The sequence below is a fragment of the Molothrus ater genome, chromosome 5 (genome assembly GCF_012460135.2).
Source record: "Molothrus ater isolate BHLD 08-10-18 breed brown headed cowbird chromosome 5, BPBGC_Mater_1.1, whole genome shotgun sequence".
In the NCBI taxonomy this organism is placed as follows: domain Eukaryota; kingdom Metazoa; phylum Chordata; class Aves; order Passeriformes; family Icteridae; genus Molothrus; species Molothrus ater.
Genome location: NC_050482.2, coordinates 49,876,387 through 49,890,751, shown reverse-complemented (window position 1 = coordinate 49,890,751; position 14,365 = coordinate 49,876,387). Strand labels below are relative to the sequence as shown.

General features: G+C 43.5%; 1 protein-coding gene across 5 annotated transcripts in view; it reads left to right on the top strand.

The window, feature by feature from the left end:
* The window catches only part of CACNA1I (calcium voltage-gated channel subunit alpha1 I), a 177,887-nt gene that overhangs the window by 82,765 nt on the left and 80,757 nt on the right, over positions 1 to 14,365 (top strand). The gene's annotated exons all lie outside the window — the stretch shown is intronic.

The following is a 14,365-nucleotide window of genomic DNA, read 5'->3' as shown; positions in this document are numbered from 1 at the left end:
TTTAATGCCAAGGAGACTTTGAATCAACCCCTTAGATATGAAATAATCTGTGTGGGGGATTTTTTTATTTCAGGTCCAAAACTGAAAGAAATTGATTTCCTGATTTCTATTCAATTGTCCTCATGAGGTGTCAGAATGAAATGATAGTAATCTCATTAGAATATCTGATCTCAAAGGACTTCTGCTAAAGAAAGATTTTTCCATTTAGTTATATAGAACTAATGACTATATAATGTATTTCGAGTTATAAAAGCTTGTGGTTATTAATTCATTATTCTTTGAAATTCATTAAAATTGTCTGCACTGTTTAAATCAAATCCAAGGCTTTATCTTGTCCTTACACACTGTAGGCTTTTGCTTAACCTCAAATGCAAGCCCCAACCTTTATCCTTATTGATTCCACACCTGGATCATGGCTTCAGCTTACTGAAGCCATGCTGTCCAGATGCTGCCTTAGCATTGACTTAGGGAGGACACCTAGCATTAGGTCTTGCACATTGTCTCCATGCCAGGGAGCTAGATCCTGATCAGAGGCTAATCAGTTTTCTCTAAGAGCCCTCTCCTTTTCATCATCCTGGATTCTTCTTTTCTGTAAGGGAAGTTATAAACTTGGCTCCTAAGGAAACATCCCTGATGTTGGGGAGCAATGCCCAGCCTGGAGTCCATGCAGCTTCTCTCAGTTTCAAGAATATGGATTGTACCTCCTGGCCCTTTCTCCTCCCTTCTCCCTCTCCAAATAAACACCAGCAAGGCAGCAAAGTTTGCAGAGAACAGACTGTAGCATGGAAAAGTGAGGTGCAGGCAGGGCCCATTCGGGGGGCATTCCTGGGCAGCTGAGATGTCTTCACCTGGTTCACTGCACAGCAGCACGTTTTATGAAAGAGCATAATGAGTGTTTGCTGCTATGGCCCCAGACAGTGCTCTCGTTACATAAACCATGTAATCAGGCAATCATTTCCTCACTTCCTTGGAAAGCCAGAAGCTATAGTTTTAGTTAGCTGAATTCCCTCGCGTGCCCTTGCCCTGCTTGCCCCTGCAACCCAGCAGCTCAAGGAGGAAGACTCCATTGTCACTAAAAATGTTCAGTTTCCATGGCAATAGGAGCTGACATCACCAGAATTTTCTCCCCTCTCAAACACTCCCTCCCCTAACCACCTTCAAAATGTTTTTTGGTTTTTTTTCTGAAAGGGTTAGGAAAAAACCCAAAACAACAGTTATAAGTCAATGTTCTCCCACAATGTTCCCCTCAGACCTCCAAAAATCAAATGAAGCAATTTGGTTTGAAGAGTGCCAATGCCCCTTGTGTGCACAAACAACCAGGGCTGCAGATTCAGCTTGTTGATGTTCCCATTCCCAACTGCTTGCTGGTGACAGGAGGTTGCAGGCTCCCAGACGTTTCAGGCAGACTGTGCTCGTCACCACCAGCTGTCCTGGTGGGAGTCCCTCTTCCCTTCCCTGCGTGATCAGGTCCTGTCTGGCGTCATTTGGTTCCCACAGTGATGGGTGTGTTTGGAGAGCTTGAACTCAGGCAGCCTCAGAGGGCAGCTACCTCAAGTTGAGAGCCTATGGTGGTTTGAAAGTTGAGATCATGAGAAAGCTAATCAGATGGGAAATGTCAGCCAGAGTTTGTATGTGTGTGAATTTAGGGGAAGAGTCACTTGTTTCTGGGCTCATGCTCATCAAGCCAGGCAGTTCTCTAGCAGTGCAAGAGTGAGCAATTGCCCCTGCTCACTCTGTTCTGTGAAACAGTTGCATTCACGTGTGGCTGGAGATGATGCCACTGTCCCTCTTGGAAAGGAGATACCATCCCTTTATACATCTGACCTGAGGGTCTCCCTGACCTTGGGGGCATAAATTCCATGTAGGGAGAGGTTGTTCTGCCTCTCATGATCCAAATGCTGTAATTAACCATCTGTGGTGGGAATTCTGTCTCTCCTTGCCCTCTTCTGTGGCATCCCTGAAACATGTTAGGTATATTAAGGGGCAGAGGACTTCACTATGAGGGGTGGGGGTCAGTGTTTGATTGTGATTACACGTGTGTCCCCAGAAATATGCTCAAAATCTTCAACTACTTGTTGCTTGAATTCCATTGACTGAGGAGTGGGTCTGTCTTTCACAGAATGCTGTCTTTACCTCTCTCCATTATCACAGTGGAGCGTGCCATGCAGATCTCAAACTGTGGTCAAATTCCTCTTGTCCTTACTTTTGGTGTGAAGAATGGCATTTTTGATATTTTGGCATTTTGAGATATTCTTGGAATGCTCTTAAACAGTTTTTAAAAGTGGTGCATTTCACAATAAGAGCATTCTTCTGTCAGTGCTTCAGTCTGTTTCGGTGCCATTGGCTGTAATATTGTCTTACTATTCCTGCCTGAAATTTCCCATTTCCTATAGCCAAGTATTGCAGTAGCCTGTCCATTCAATCACAGCACCTCACAATCAATTCATTCAGCTGCTTTCTTCATGGTCTCCAGGCTTGATTGGTTGGGGTTTTTTTCCCTATCTCCTCTTCTGAAGAGAGAAAACCCCTTCCTATTAGTAGGAACAGTAAACTTTGTTCACAGATGTATGTTAGTTCCATTTTTTTCAAACTGGAATACTGGAATACATATTATTTGCATTTCCAAAGCAGTTCATGCTGTTCTATCCCTGACTTGTCATCTTCATTTCTTTTCTGTTCTCCCAAAAATACGCCTCAACTGCAAAATCCATAAGGGACTTTTTTTAGTTTTCTGTCAGGTTGTGATAAATAAATAAAGAACAGAGTGGCAAGAATTGTGCATTACAGAAGTACATCTGCTCACAAATGAATCCCCATTTAGTGTTGCATGTGAGGTTTATTACTTAGACGGTTTTTCTCCAGCTAATGTATGTCATGATGATTACATATCATTCCAGCCATATCAACCTAATTACTTGTGTGAACCAGACTTGTAATCTCATAAGAGATTATAACACATTAGTTTGATGATGTCTATTTTGCCTTACACTTGTATTGGGTATGGTTAATTTTGTTATCCACTTTTAATCCATAATCTATCCAAGATGCATATTGACAATTTCATCACTGTACTGTCACCAGCACCAGTCCTATCACTGAGATCACTGTGTACTGGCACAACATCAGAATTCCTTTGACCCTTGGATGCCTTCCCAGTTTTCTGAGTCTAATCAAAAATTATCAGTACTGGTCCAGATCTTTTCTGGCCGTCTCTTTTAAAACTCTTGCATACAAATTGTCCAGACTTGCTTATCTTAGAAAATCCCTATTTAGACACAGCCTGAAATACTTGATCACAGCTGGAGCTGAAATTAGCTCATTATGATCAATGGTGCACTTACATCATCTGACCTTCCCCAGAGGACTTTTATTTTAACTGATGTTTTCTGCCTTTTTTACGCTGTTAGTGACAATTCTGTTTTCTTGTTCTAAAACTTATACCATTTTATGTGCTCTTTCAGTTCTCTTACAAATTTTCTACAAGTCTATCTCCTAATTTATATTCATGAGTATCACCTCTCCCTTTCCTTCTATTACATTGCTGCTTTTGCTTTCACTCATGTTGTACTATCTTCTTAGCCTGATCACCCTTCTTGTCTCTCCTGAAGGTTCTTGGATACTTGATAAATATTCCTAAACGCCACTTGACTGTACTCCACAGCTCATGAATTGAAGTCTGACTAGTTTGGCACTTTTAAAAGACAAGTAGATGTGACTGGTGCTTAAGGACAGGGTTTAGTGGTAGACTTGGCTAGGTTGAATTGGACTCAATGATCTTAAAGGCGTTTTCCAATCTAAATGATTTTATGATTCTATGGCTGTTTCTGTGTGCTTTCAAATTCATGAATATGGCCTCTCAAATCCACCAGATGTACCTGGTACTGTTGGTGACCTTACATGACTTGGACATAACAGATGCAATCAAGTTCTATAATTTTTTTTTTAAGAACTTGATAGAAAATCTGTCTTCCATTCTTGAATTTCCTGTGATTTCCAAGGCTGCCAACTTCCAAGGAGATTTAGGTACCCCCAATGCATTGCCCAAATTTAATTCTTAGAGGTGAATTGGGAGAGTGCTTTTATCAAGAGAGCTAGTCAGCCTGTATTCTGGTGTGATCTGGACATACCTAATCACATCCACAGGATCATAGGCAATCAAGGCTGGAAAGGGCCTTGTAGGGTCTCCACTCCAATCTCATTTAAAGGAGGGTCAACAGCAAACTCAAGTTAGAGTTGTCCAGTCAAGTCTTGACAACCACCACGGATGGAGATGGCACCATCTCTCACCATCCCAGCCTCACTGCTGATGTGTCTCTGTAACTAGTCTGAACCTCCCTTTCCTCTTTGTATTTATATTTGTTGTGTCTTGTTCTCCTGCCATGTGGTATTGTGAAGATTCTGGCTTAAATCCCACTGCCTTGTAGGTACCAAGGAACTGCTGTTAGGTCCCACCAAACTCATCTCCTCTCCTTACAGCACAAATGCTCCAAGCCTGAGCACCTTGGTGAGCCTCCATTGAACTTGCTTCAATTTATCAACACCTTCTTTTATTGGAGGGCCAAAAGTGAATGTGGTATTTGAGACATGGTCTACTGAGTGCAAAGTAAGGGGCATAATCCCTCCCTCATCTACCTGCTGCAATCTGACTGGTGCAGCTTGGTGTGTCATTGTCCTTCCCTGTGTGGACCTGTCCCCCAGGACTGGCAGCTCCTTTGCAGCAGCACCACTGTCCATCAGTCCAGCCCAAATGCAGGACCTTGCATTCATCTGTTGAATTTCATGAGGCTCTTGTCAGCCCATTTCTCTAGCCAGGAGGAATTCTCTGTATGGCAGAAAATTAATCCATAAGTATTTTGTCACTGACTGTGTACTAGAAAATGCCATTTCTGACAGAGTGTGTTACTCCCCCTCTTTCTGTCCACTTGAGCCTCCTGACTAGGTTAAAATCCTTGATTTTAATATTCTTTTCATGCAGATTTTCCCACCAGGCCTTCCTAATGCCATTTAGGCATTCTGCTCATAAAATGAACAATTCTTATTCTCTTTATTACTCAGGCCCCTGGCACTGGTATATAGGCAACACTATTTTTCTCCTCTTTACATCTTTTAGTGCCTTGATTAGTTTTGTTCTTGACATGTAGGTTCTGTGAGAATTAACTCTTTTCCTAGTTTTATCACTTTCCCCTTTGGCCTTTTATTTAATCTTCTGACTGGTCTTTCAGTTCTCTAAAACATAATTTTTCTTCTAATTAAATGCTGGTTAATATTTCTGCACAGGATTAGCCCAGTTCTCTGCCAGTCTCATGCTCTAGGTGGCTGGCCAAGCCAGCACTTTGTCATCAGATTCCTCCTTCACCTTTTTGCCTGTTGGCTAGAATGTGCCACTAATGAGTTCAGCTGAATATTTCTTGTCCAATTCCTTCAGAAAGGTTCATAAATCCAAGCCTATAATATGTGGTATATCTCTCATGATAAGAAAAACAATTAGTTTCAAAACATACCATCATGAGTAAATACTGTCCTTAAAGTCTGACTGCCTTCCTAAATTTGATTTTTAATTTCACCTATAGTATGGCAGCACAGCTCTCCTGGAGCTCTATTTCTTTTCCAAAGCACCTTTCCTTTCTGAGTAGTTATGCAGCATTTGGGGAGAGGGTTTTGCACAGCTGAAGATCCCTTTTCAGGCAAGCCTGGCAGCCCCTTAAGCTGAGCAGAACACTTCTTCTCACTCCCTGTCCATTTCGGCTAGTTGCTTCTTCAGGAGTGCTTTATGCAGCTTCCACACTGGGAGTCTGGAAAGTATTTCTATTAACAGAGATATTACTTCTATGTTTTCTTTCTGACAGTTCTCTACTGTCCTTGAGTTCTGTTCCCCATAATTCCCTAGATATGGCCTCCTTTCCAAAAACCTGGAGGGATGATGCCTCCCAAATCCATCCATCCAAGCTCTTTTCAGACATGTGCAGCATCACTGTGAACATCAACTTTCTCCTTACATGGAAAGCACTTATGGCCCCAAGTTCATCCCTCTAAATTTCAGCCTAGGAAAGGGAACTGGCAGCTCTCTGAAGGATGTGAGATACCAACCCTCCATTCTCAAATGCCCACCTGTTTCCAGGAAACAAATCCATCACTGTGTGGTGCCCTTCCACACTGGGAAGACGCCTCTTAACCTGAAACACACCAACTAGCCTTAATCTCACAAGATGGAGAAGTGTTGCCAGTTTCTGCTTTTTCTTTGCTTTTAATTAACTGCAGTCCTTCAGGGACCTGGCCAGAATTTGCATAGTTATGACTTTAAAATCTCAGATCATTAAATACTTATTAGCAGCAGGGTAAACAGCAGAATGCTCAGAAAATCCTAGTTAGCTAATGTTCGATGCCAAATAGAAGTCTCTATAAAATTATGGCAAGTCAAAGAAAACTGTAATAAATATAGCAATTAGGTGTTTCAAGTAGTGATCAGAAAAAGATGGAAACCAGCAAGCAGCAGGCTAAATAGCATCTTAACCAAAGGTAGAAATAGCAGCAGCACAGCCCTCCCCTCAAACATGCACTCGCTTTTCCCTCCTTAATGATACTAATTATTTCATTTGCTTTCTCCCAGTAAAGCTATCCCTAGATGTGCAACATATTGAAATGAAAGCAGTCATCAAAACGAAATGAATCACACCAGAGAAGAATCAAAACAAGGAGGCAGCTCTACCCTGCCTGCGTAACGGGTAGTTCTCAATTATTGCCTCTGATTTTTTGCCTTTCTGAAAGCTAATTCCCTACCATGTGAATGTTAGGTTTCTTTAGAAAAACAAAACACAAAGCTCCCAAAAAGGTAAAACCAGCTGGCTTATAGGACCAAAATGCAGGCATTCTTTTTTATTTTCCTTTTTTTTCCCCCTAAGCAGTGAAATACAGCGCTCAGCCTGTGTTCTGACTCTTGGTTTTTAGAAGTGAGGCCCCATCGCTCGCATTCAGTCATCTGAGCTTGCCGAGTCCTTCTGGCTTTCTTATCACAGTGTGAAAACCTGCTTATGTCTTTTCGTATCATGTCTCTGAAACTATTAAGAAACTCTGACATTTTCTCTTAGTACACAGTTTGGAGAGAAATCTGAGTGTTCCAGGGTGTGAAATAATCACATTCCAGGCAGCAAGGGACCAGTCTCACAGGCTCTGGAAGCTTTCAGCGGCTTTTGCTTGCACAGCAATATAAAAAAAAAAAAGTAAAAAAATATTTTGTACTGGAGAGGGGAAGAGTTGCAGGTTATTTTTTTAAGAATACAAAGCATCACAGCTCAGGAGCTGACTGTATAATTACTAATTGATCTATAACTCCCTGAGGAAATGTCTTTTTGCTAACAGAATTATAGACTCTTTATTATTATATTTTGTAAATGAGGAAAAAAGAGTGTAATTTTTGCATTTCTTGTTTTACTAGCAAGGCTTTTTTTCCTTCTGTGTTTCAGTTTTCATGTCAGCAGAGAGTTGTCTTTTTCCAGCATAATGAGCTCTAAATTTAAAAGAGATAAGCAGAACTACTTAGCTTAGTACACTGTGGTTTGCAGAGCAATTTGGAGGCCTACTGTGTTATTCCACTTTTTCTGTGGTAGATGTTGAAAGGATTTTGGATCATCTGTTTAGGGTGCATGTTGAAACCTGGCCCCAGAGGCACCAAACTGTGCAAAATGGGTGCAAATGCACAGTTTGTTCTAGAGGTATCTATATCTATATAGATATACCTATCTATCCCAAGAGAGCTGATACTGGTGCTGGGATCTGCCTGGCAGCCCTATGCCTCCTGCACCTCAATGTCCATACAGCAGAAGATCAGGTCCAAATAATGAAACAGTCTTTAACTTTTACCACCGCCTGCTGGACCTTTGGGGAAAATAAGGATGTGGCTCCAGCTATAGAGCAAAATGGTGGAGGCATGGGGCAGAAAGCTTAAAAAATAGGTCCTGGCTGGGAGCCCCGCTGGTCTGGCAAGTAGCATGTGTGCATCTGCTGGTCTGTGTGCATCCTGTGGCTGCAGACTCTGAGTGGAAGCAGTAGCCCTTCACTCTTGCCCAGTGTCTGGTCAGGCCTCATCAAAATCTCCTGGCCCTGCTTCTAATGTGTCCAGATGGATTTACAAGAGATTGGATTAATCTTGCAGCTCTCTTTGTGTACAAGCTCAGGCATGTCCAGCCTTTGCAAGGGATGACAGGAGCAATCTTGAATGCCCCATGTGCCCCATGCTCTAGACCTTTATCTGTGTGCTCTTTTTCCTGCCTTTCTGTGTACAGTTCCTCTTGCCTCATTGCTGTTACTCCAGTGCTGGGGGTCCCCACTTCCCAGGCAGTTGTGGACCCCAGTTAGTGGATTTTACTGCCTGCCTTCCCTTTCCACAGCACAGATTCAGCTGATGGAATCTCTGGGGTAGCCTGGCCAGCCCTGCTCTCCACACTCCCTGCCCATGGCTACACCTCTGGCCACAGAGGACCAGGGCTGTGTGGATTTAGTGATGCACATGCCATTTTTTACTTTCTTTTCCCTAGGGTGGATCAATAATCTAAGAGGGGAGATATGGGACCACTGGAGTTCATTGTCCAGTGCAAATTCCAGTTTGCTCCTTTTTTGTATTGTAGCCACAGTCTTTGAAGCCAGAGCAGAGGCAGTGAGATCACCTTCTCGTCCCGGTATGTATGACTGAAATGGAAGAATTTAGGGGTAAATCAGTCTCCCACCACCCCACAAACTTCAGGTGGAAGATTTGAGCTCATGCATCAGGGGCTAGACATTTTGGTAAATGGAGAGATGTCAGCTCCCACCTTTGGCATAGATATCTGAATAAAATTTCAGTCAGGGAAAACTGATGGTCTTCCTATGGACTCCTATGTTCTAGATCTTCAAAGTGGTAGAAAATCCAGTTTGCAAAATGTGATATCCAGATCAAGGAACCAAGAACAGAAAGACATATTCTTGTACACAGAAGACATTGATTAAATCCCATCTAGCCATGGTATAGGCACCCACCAATCTTTGAGCCCTCACATAGCTGAGAAGCTGAAGGAATTCAGAGCAGAGACCGATCAAACTCTTCTGATCTGGTCATATCAGGTGCTCATAGATGTAGGGATCAAATGGAAGTCCACAGGCAGAAAAAGCTTCATTTCCCACAGAGACCCATAGCAAGTCTGAAATTACAGCTGGAAAGTCACAGCCATGAAGTTTTTTGCTTCAGTGCCAAACCTAAATTTATTTGACAAAAAATATGAATTGATTAGTCTGTTGTTAATTAGATTTCAATTGAAAACTCCTATCAGAGAAGGGGAATTAGGCAGCTTTTGAATTTGACAAAAACATATTGGCTTTGTGTCATAAGAAAAATACTGCCTCGGTATTTTTCATGAATGATTTCAGAATAGGTTTTAAATGCCATTTTTTGGCTGCTAATTTTCAGCAAATAGAAGTTCAGAAGCCAAGACTAGGAAAGTTATTAAGTATTTAATAAAGGTATAAGGAGATGTAAATATGAAGAGGTAAATGGTAATGTTTGAACTGCTTTACTAATGGATTTCATTGAATGTAACTGCTAGGTAGCAGCTAGCCAGGCATTGCATGAGTGTATTATCTCAGGTCACACGTGCAGCAAATGAAGTCTGAATTTTCTGGACTCCTTACATGGCTTTTGTACTGTCACTATGTCTATTTCAGAGAGCCTTAGCTTTATTCTCCCTCCTGCTGGTCAGTCTGCTCCCCTGTGCCTGGCACAGAGCCACGCTGGCCAGGCATTTCTGCTCTTGGACAGCGAGTGCTGCTCCTGCCGAGTGCCAAGGCAGATCCAAGGCCACTCTGGAGCCCACAGGTGCACAGTACCAAAGGAATGCCAGGCTGGAGCTGATGAAGCTCTTCTGGTGTTGTTGAGGCCTCATGGGCATTGGAGGTTTCTGTGCCCCCCTGTCCCCATGCACTCGCTGTCTGCTCCAGTGCCGTGACACGGGACAGGGGACACAACACCAGCCACGTTCTGGACAGGGGCAGCTGCTAACAAATTGCTCACTTGTTCCCTGCAATTCCTGTGTTTAACTCCAGGTCCTTTGTGTTTTCAGCTGAGCAGATTTACCTAAATGGGAAAACACAAAGGAAAGTCAAGGGGCAAATGGAAAAAGTGGGAATGAAGAAGAAAGGTTGAAATGAGAGGTGGAAATGTTGCAGGCAGGCGTGTGTCAGAGGGATGTAAGGAGGCAGGGAGCAGGTGGGATGCCTTGAGAGGGGGGAGGGAGGCAGAGCTCAAGCAGAGAGGTGTTCCCTGCCAGGCATCCCTCTGCTTCTGCAGGATGAACCCCATGCATGCAGGCAGTGCCCCTGTCCCTTTCCCCACCCCGATAATGTTCCCAACATGGATCAGTCTTGAGCTGTGTGGTGTGAGGACACTGCCTGTGCCAATCCCCTCTCCTTCCAGTGAGTTTCATGTGGAAGGTTTTGAAAAAGAAAACCTCTAGCAAGGGAAGAAAAATTACTGTAAATATTCAATTATCATGACAGCTCAGCGCTCAAATTCCATCACAGATGAGAAGTTTGTCTTATTTAGCATAGCTTAAGCTTCTGAACCTGTCCTTCTACTCATCCATTCACACAAGAGGCCAGAAAATAGTTTAGTGATGCCAGAAATGAGCTGCTGTTTCCCTCGGAAGAGATGCATATCACCTAAAGGGGAAGGGTCACACCCAGCGCAGTCTTTTTTTTTTCCTTTCCTCCCCTTCCCACATCCTAGACTCTGTCTGACTGCCCCCAAACCTTAAAGAATTTATGGTGTTTACTAACAAGACATGCCTTAAGCAGCCAAGAAAGAGAGGAGAACAAGATGAAGGGTAGTCAGGTAATGGGGGCTACCCTCATTCATGGCACTAAGCTGCTACAAAGCAAGAACAAGGAGCCTGGGAGTCTCCTGGTGTTCAACCATTTTGTACTGGCTGTAACCTTACCTTGGTTTACAAACACCCAGCAAACGCAGGCTTCTGCAGGTTGCTGATGGGATAAGGATCCAAAACCCAGCTTAACAAGAGTCCAAACAAGCACAGTACCCCTGACCCACCACCACAAGGTCTCTAGACACAGGAAATGTGAACCTCCTGAAAAAAACCTGCTGGCAGCTTCTAACTGATCACTTCTTGCAATGAGTCCCTTTGACTCTCTGTCAACATGATGTCACCCCCATGTATGGCATTGGGAGATGGGGCTCAGCCCACACCTAGAGGGGGTTGAGGGTCCAGGGTTTCCAGGCTGTGGGGAGCAGGGCTGGCTGGGGAGTGATAATAACAAAAAGAGCTGGGCTAGCACCCCCTGAAATGCTGCAGATGCCTGGAGACTCCAGCAGAGTCACTTATAGAGATCCCATTTCATTAGAGAATGGAGGCAACATTTGGATTTTATCAGTTTTACCTACACAGGAGATGGGTGGGTTTTTGGTTAACATTGGAGTTTCACTGCACCTTGGTCACCTGCATTGTGTGGGCATGCAACCATTGCACAAAGAGAGGAGTGAACATAAGCTGATACTGAAGTCATCACTAGAAATGAAAAGGTCAAAATGAGCAGCCCTAATGCAAAATTAGACTGGAATTGTATCAGAGTTGTTTGGATACAATCTGCATGACTACAATAGTCATATCTCATCTGCAGGGATTTAAGCATCCTGGATTTCTGTGCTATTACAGCCAAGACCGGGAGGCCTCAGGAAGAACTGTAGTCAGAAGGGGTCTGTTAATAGAGCTGGAGCCTCCTAGGGCTGAGTTCATTTTTGTTACAGTTGCTCTTTAAAAGATTCAGCTTTTGCCCTTTTCTAACCCATCCTTGGGAACAGCCTGCTGTTTTCTCTGGCAGTGTGATTGTCTGTTCAGCTTTTTTATCTGGCTACACTGGAACATAATGGCAGTAAATCTGTGACTCTGGCCACTGAGGGCTGCAGGAGGCTGGCTTGCTGCTGTCTGAACCACAGGGTTGAGTTAAGGCAGCATTTGTCTTGTGCTGAAAGGACCCACGGTCACTACTTGGATGAGTGATAATTTTCTAGTGACACAGGAACTGTACTATATAGCTGGCAAACTCATTCCAGCTAGGAGAAGGCAGTGATGTTCACTGGGTTAAGGTTACTCACATGCTGTAGCCACAAGAGGACAAAACCCAAATGGTTTGAAAACATTTTAAAATTAATTTTGCATGGTTAAGGCTAAGAGAAGATGTCACCTCCATTTCCTCCTAGCCCTGTGCTTTTTCCCTGTGCTTGGTTTCTCTGAGTATTACTCAGGACTTCTCATTTTGCTCCTCCCAGTTCAGAAAAAAATAATTTCTGAAATTAGATGTATTTTGGGCCAACAGCTTACTTGGCATTTGACTGTTGTTTTGGGTTGTTCTGCTTCTGCTCAAAATTTTATTTAAATTTTTTTTCCCCTCAGAGGCAACCCAGTTCTCTTAGGAGATAAGTGTTTTTAGGGGAGAGGAAAGGAATTTCAGTGGGACTTCATCAAGCTTGAGGGCTTTATGTTTCTGTGCATATACATACCCCCACAACAGACTGCAGCATGGGGGCTCCATCAGTCAGGAAGCTGCTTCTGTGTGTCAGCTCTCTGTGAAGAGCTGCTAGCTCATGGCCTGGGAGCAATGTAACTGTAATTCTAAAGTTTCAGCAGGTCTGTCTAATTCTGAAGCAACAACATGCTGATGAGACAGTCTTGCTTTATTTGGAGCAAGGTTGGTCAGTGCTTACTCAAGGCTCTTTCACTGTGTGCCTTTGCACCACACAGGGCTGTCCTGGAGTCATCTCCATGTGTTTTTATCTCTGTGTGTTCCTCCTGCTTTCATACCTGCTTCCAATTTCATCTGACTGCATCCCAAGCCTCTGTCTATCACTAATTCTTTCTGTAGGCTGGTTGAACATTTCTGCTTGGCTTGGGGTCGGGGCTTTATTTGGGCGTGGGAATATTTTGATTATCTGCATGAAATTCCTTGTCTCTTCTTCTGCACTTGGTATATGTAGAACTGACAGCTCCAGGGAGGTAAATGAATGCCACTGCATTTCAGAGGAAAAATTATTTCATGCAATTACCCTAAAAGTGCAGGAGAGAACAGACTGTAAGGAATGAGGGAGAGAAAGAAAGAGAGCATGAGAGAGGATAATCACAACACTTCGACAGGTTTACCCCATCATGTTTGAAAATCTATCACTCTGACAAGTCCCCTTTGTGAAAGGTGTAGACAGATAACCAGGCATTAGCTCTTCAAGGTCCTCTTGAATGGAGGGTAATCTATAGAAGGATCAGTCCACTGTTCCATTTCACTCAATGCCTCTCCCTTATTATTTTTTATAGACTGCTGTACCCCATTCCCCTCTCAGCGTCTCACTTAAGCTCTCATTTAATTCTCAGTGATTTCTGGTCAGGGGGACTTGGGTAAACTTTTGGTTGACTTGTGGGTCTTTCTATATTATGTTTTTGTTCTGAGAAAGGGTGCAGTAACAAAAGGCTGTCCCCCCAGTCCCTTCCTGTCTCCTGAGTCCTATTAAAAGGCCAGAGAAAAGGGAACTTTTTGTAGTTTCATTATTCATGTCTGAGAAGAGATTCAGTAGAAGCAGTTCCTGTCCTGACTCTGCTGCTATTTCAGCTGCCAACGTTGTCATGCTCTTGATCCCATGTGCAGACCAGAGTTAGCCAAGGGAAGCTGGTGACAACAGCCCATGTCTTCCTGAAGGCCTCATGCATGTCTGTTCATGAAAACTTCTTCATGAAAGATGATTTGAGATCCTCAGGTGGAGATTTCTGGACAGGATTATCATTGTATCATTATAATTATCAAATTATCATTATAATGATTTCCTACTGTGCTTTTAAAGAGACAGGACATTTGCCATACTGGGCAAGGAGAGAACACTGGGCTAAGGATTGCTGGGCCAGGTCACTTTCTGTCACCTGCACCTGCTGCTCTTGCAGCAAAGCCAATGCATGAGTCACACCTATTTGCACTTTGAGGTTATTTACAGCACATGTTGTTGGGTTAGGAGAGCTAAGGTCTAGCATATGTCCTAAAATTAGGCTTTTCTCCTTTTGGTTGGTGTCAAAAAGGAGTGATTCACAGCCATGGGGGAAGCCTTTCCACGTAGTGAAAGCAGTTAGTGCTTTAAGTGAGAGGGTTTATTTCTGTGTGAGATAAAGCAGGTTTAGCTGAAGCTGCCTCCCAAGACACACCCTGCCGTGGGAGATGAGGGGAACACAGGGCGCACCCTGCTGTGCTGCAGGTAACTCCCAACAAAACTGGCCACGTGGCTCCTGTCCTGCTGGCTTTGTATGCAGGGGCCACCCCATACGTGTACTCTAGCCAGAAATGCCAGGATGAA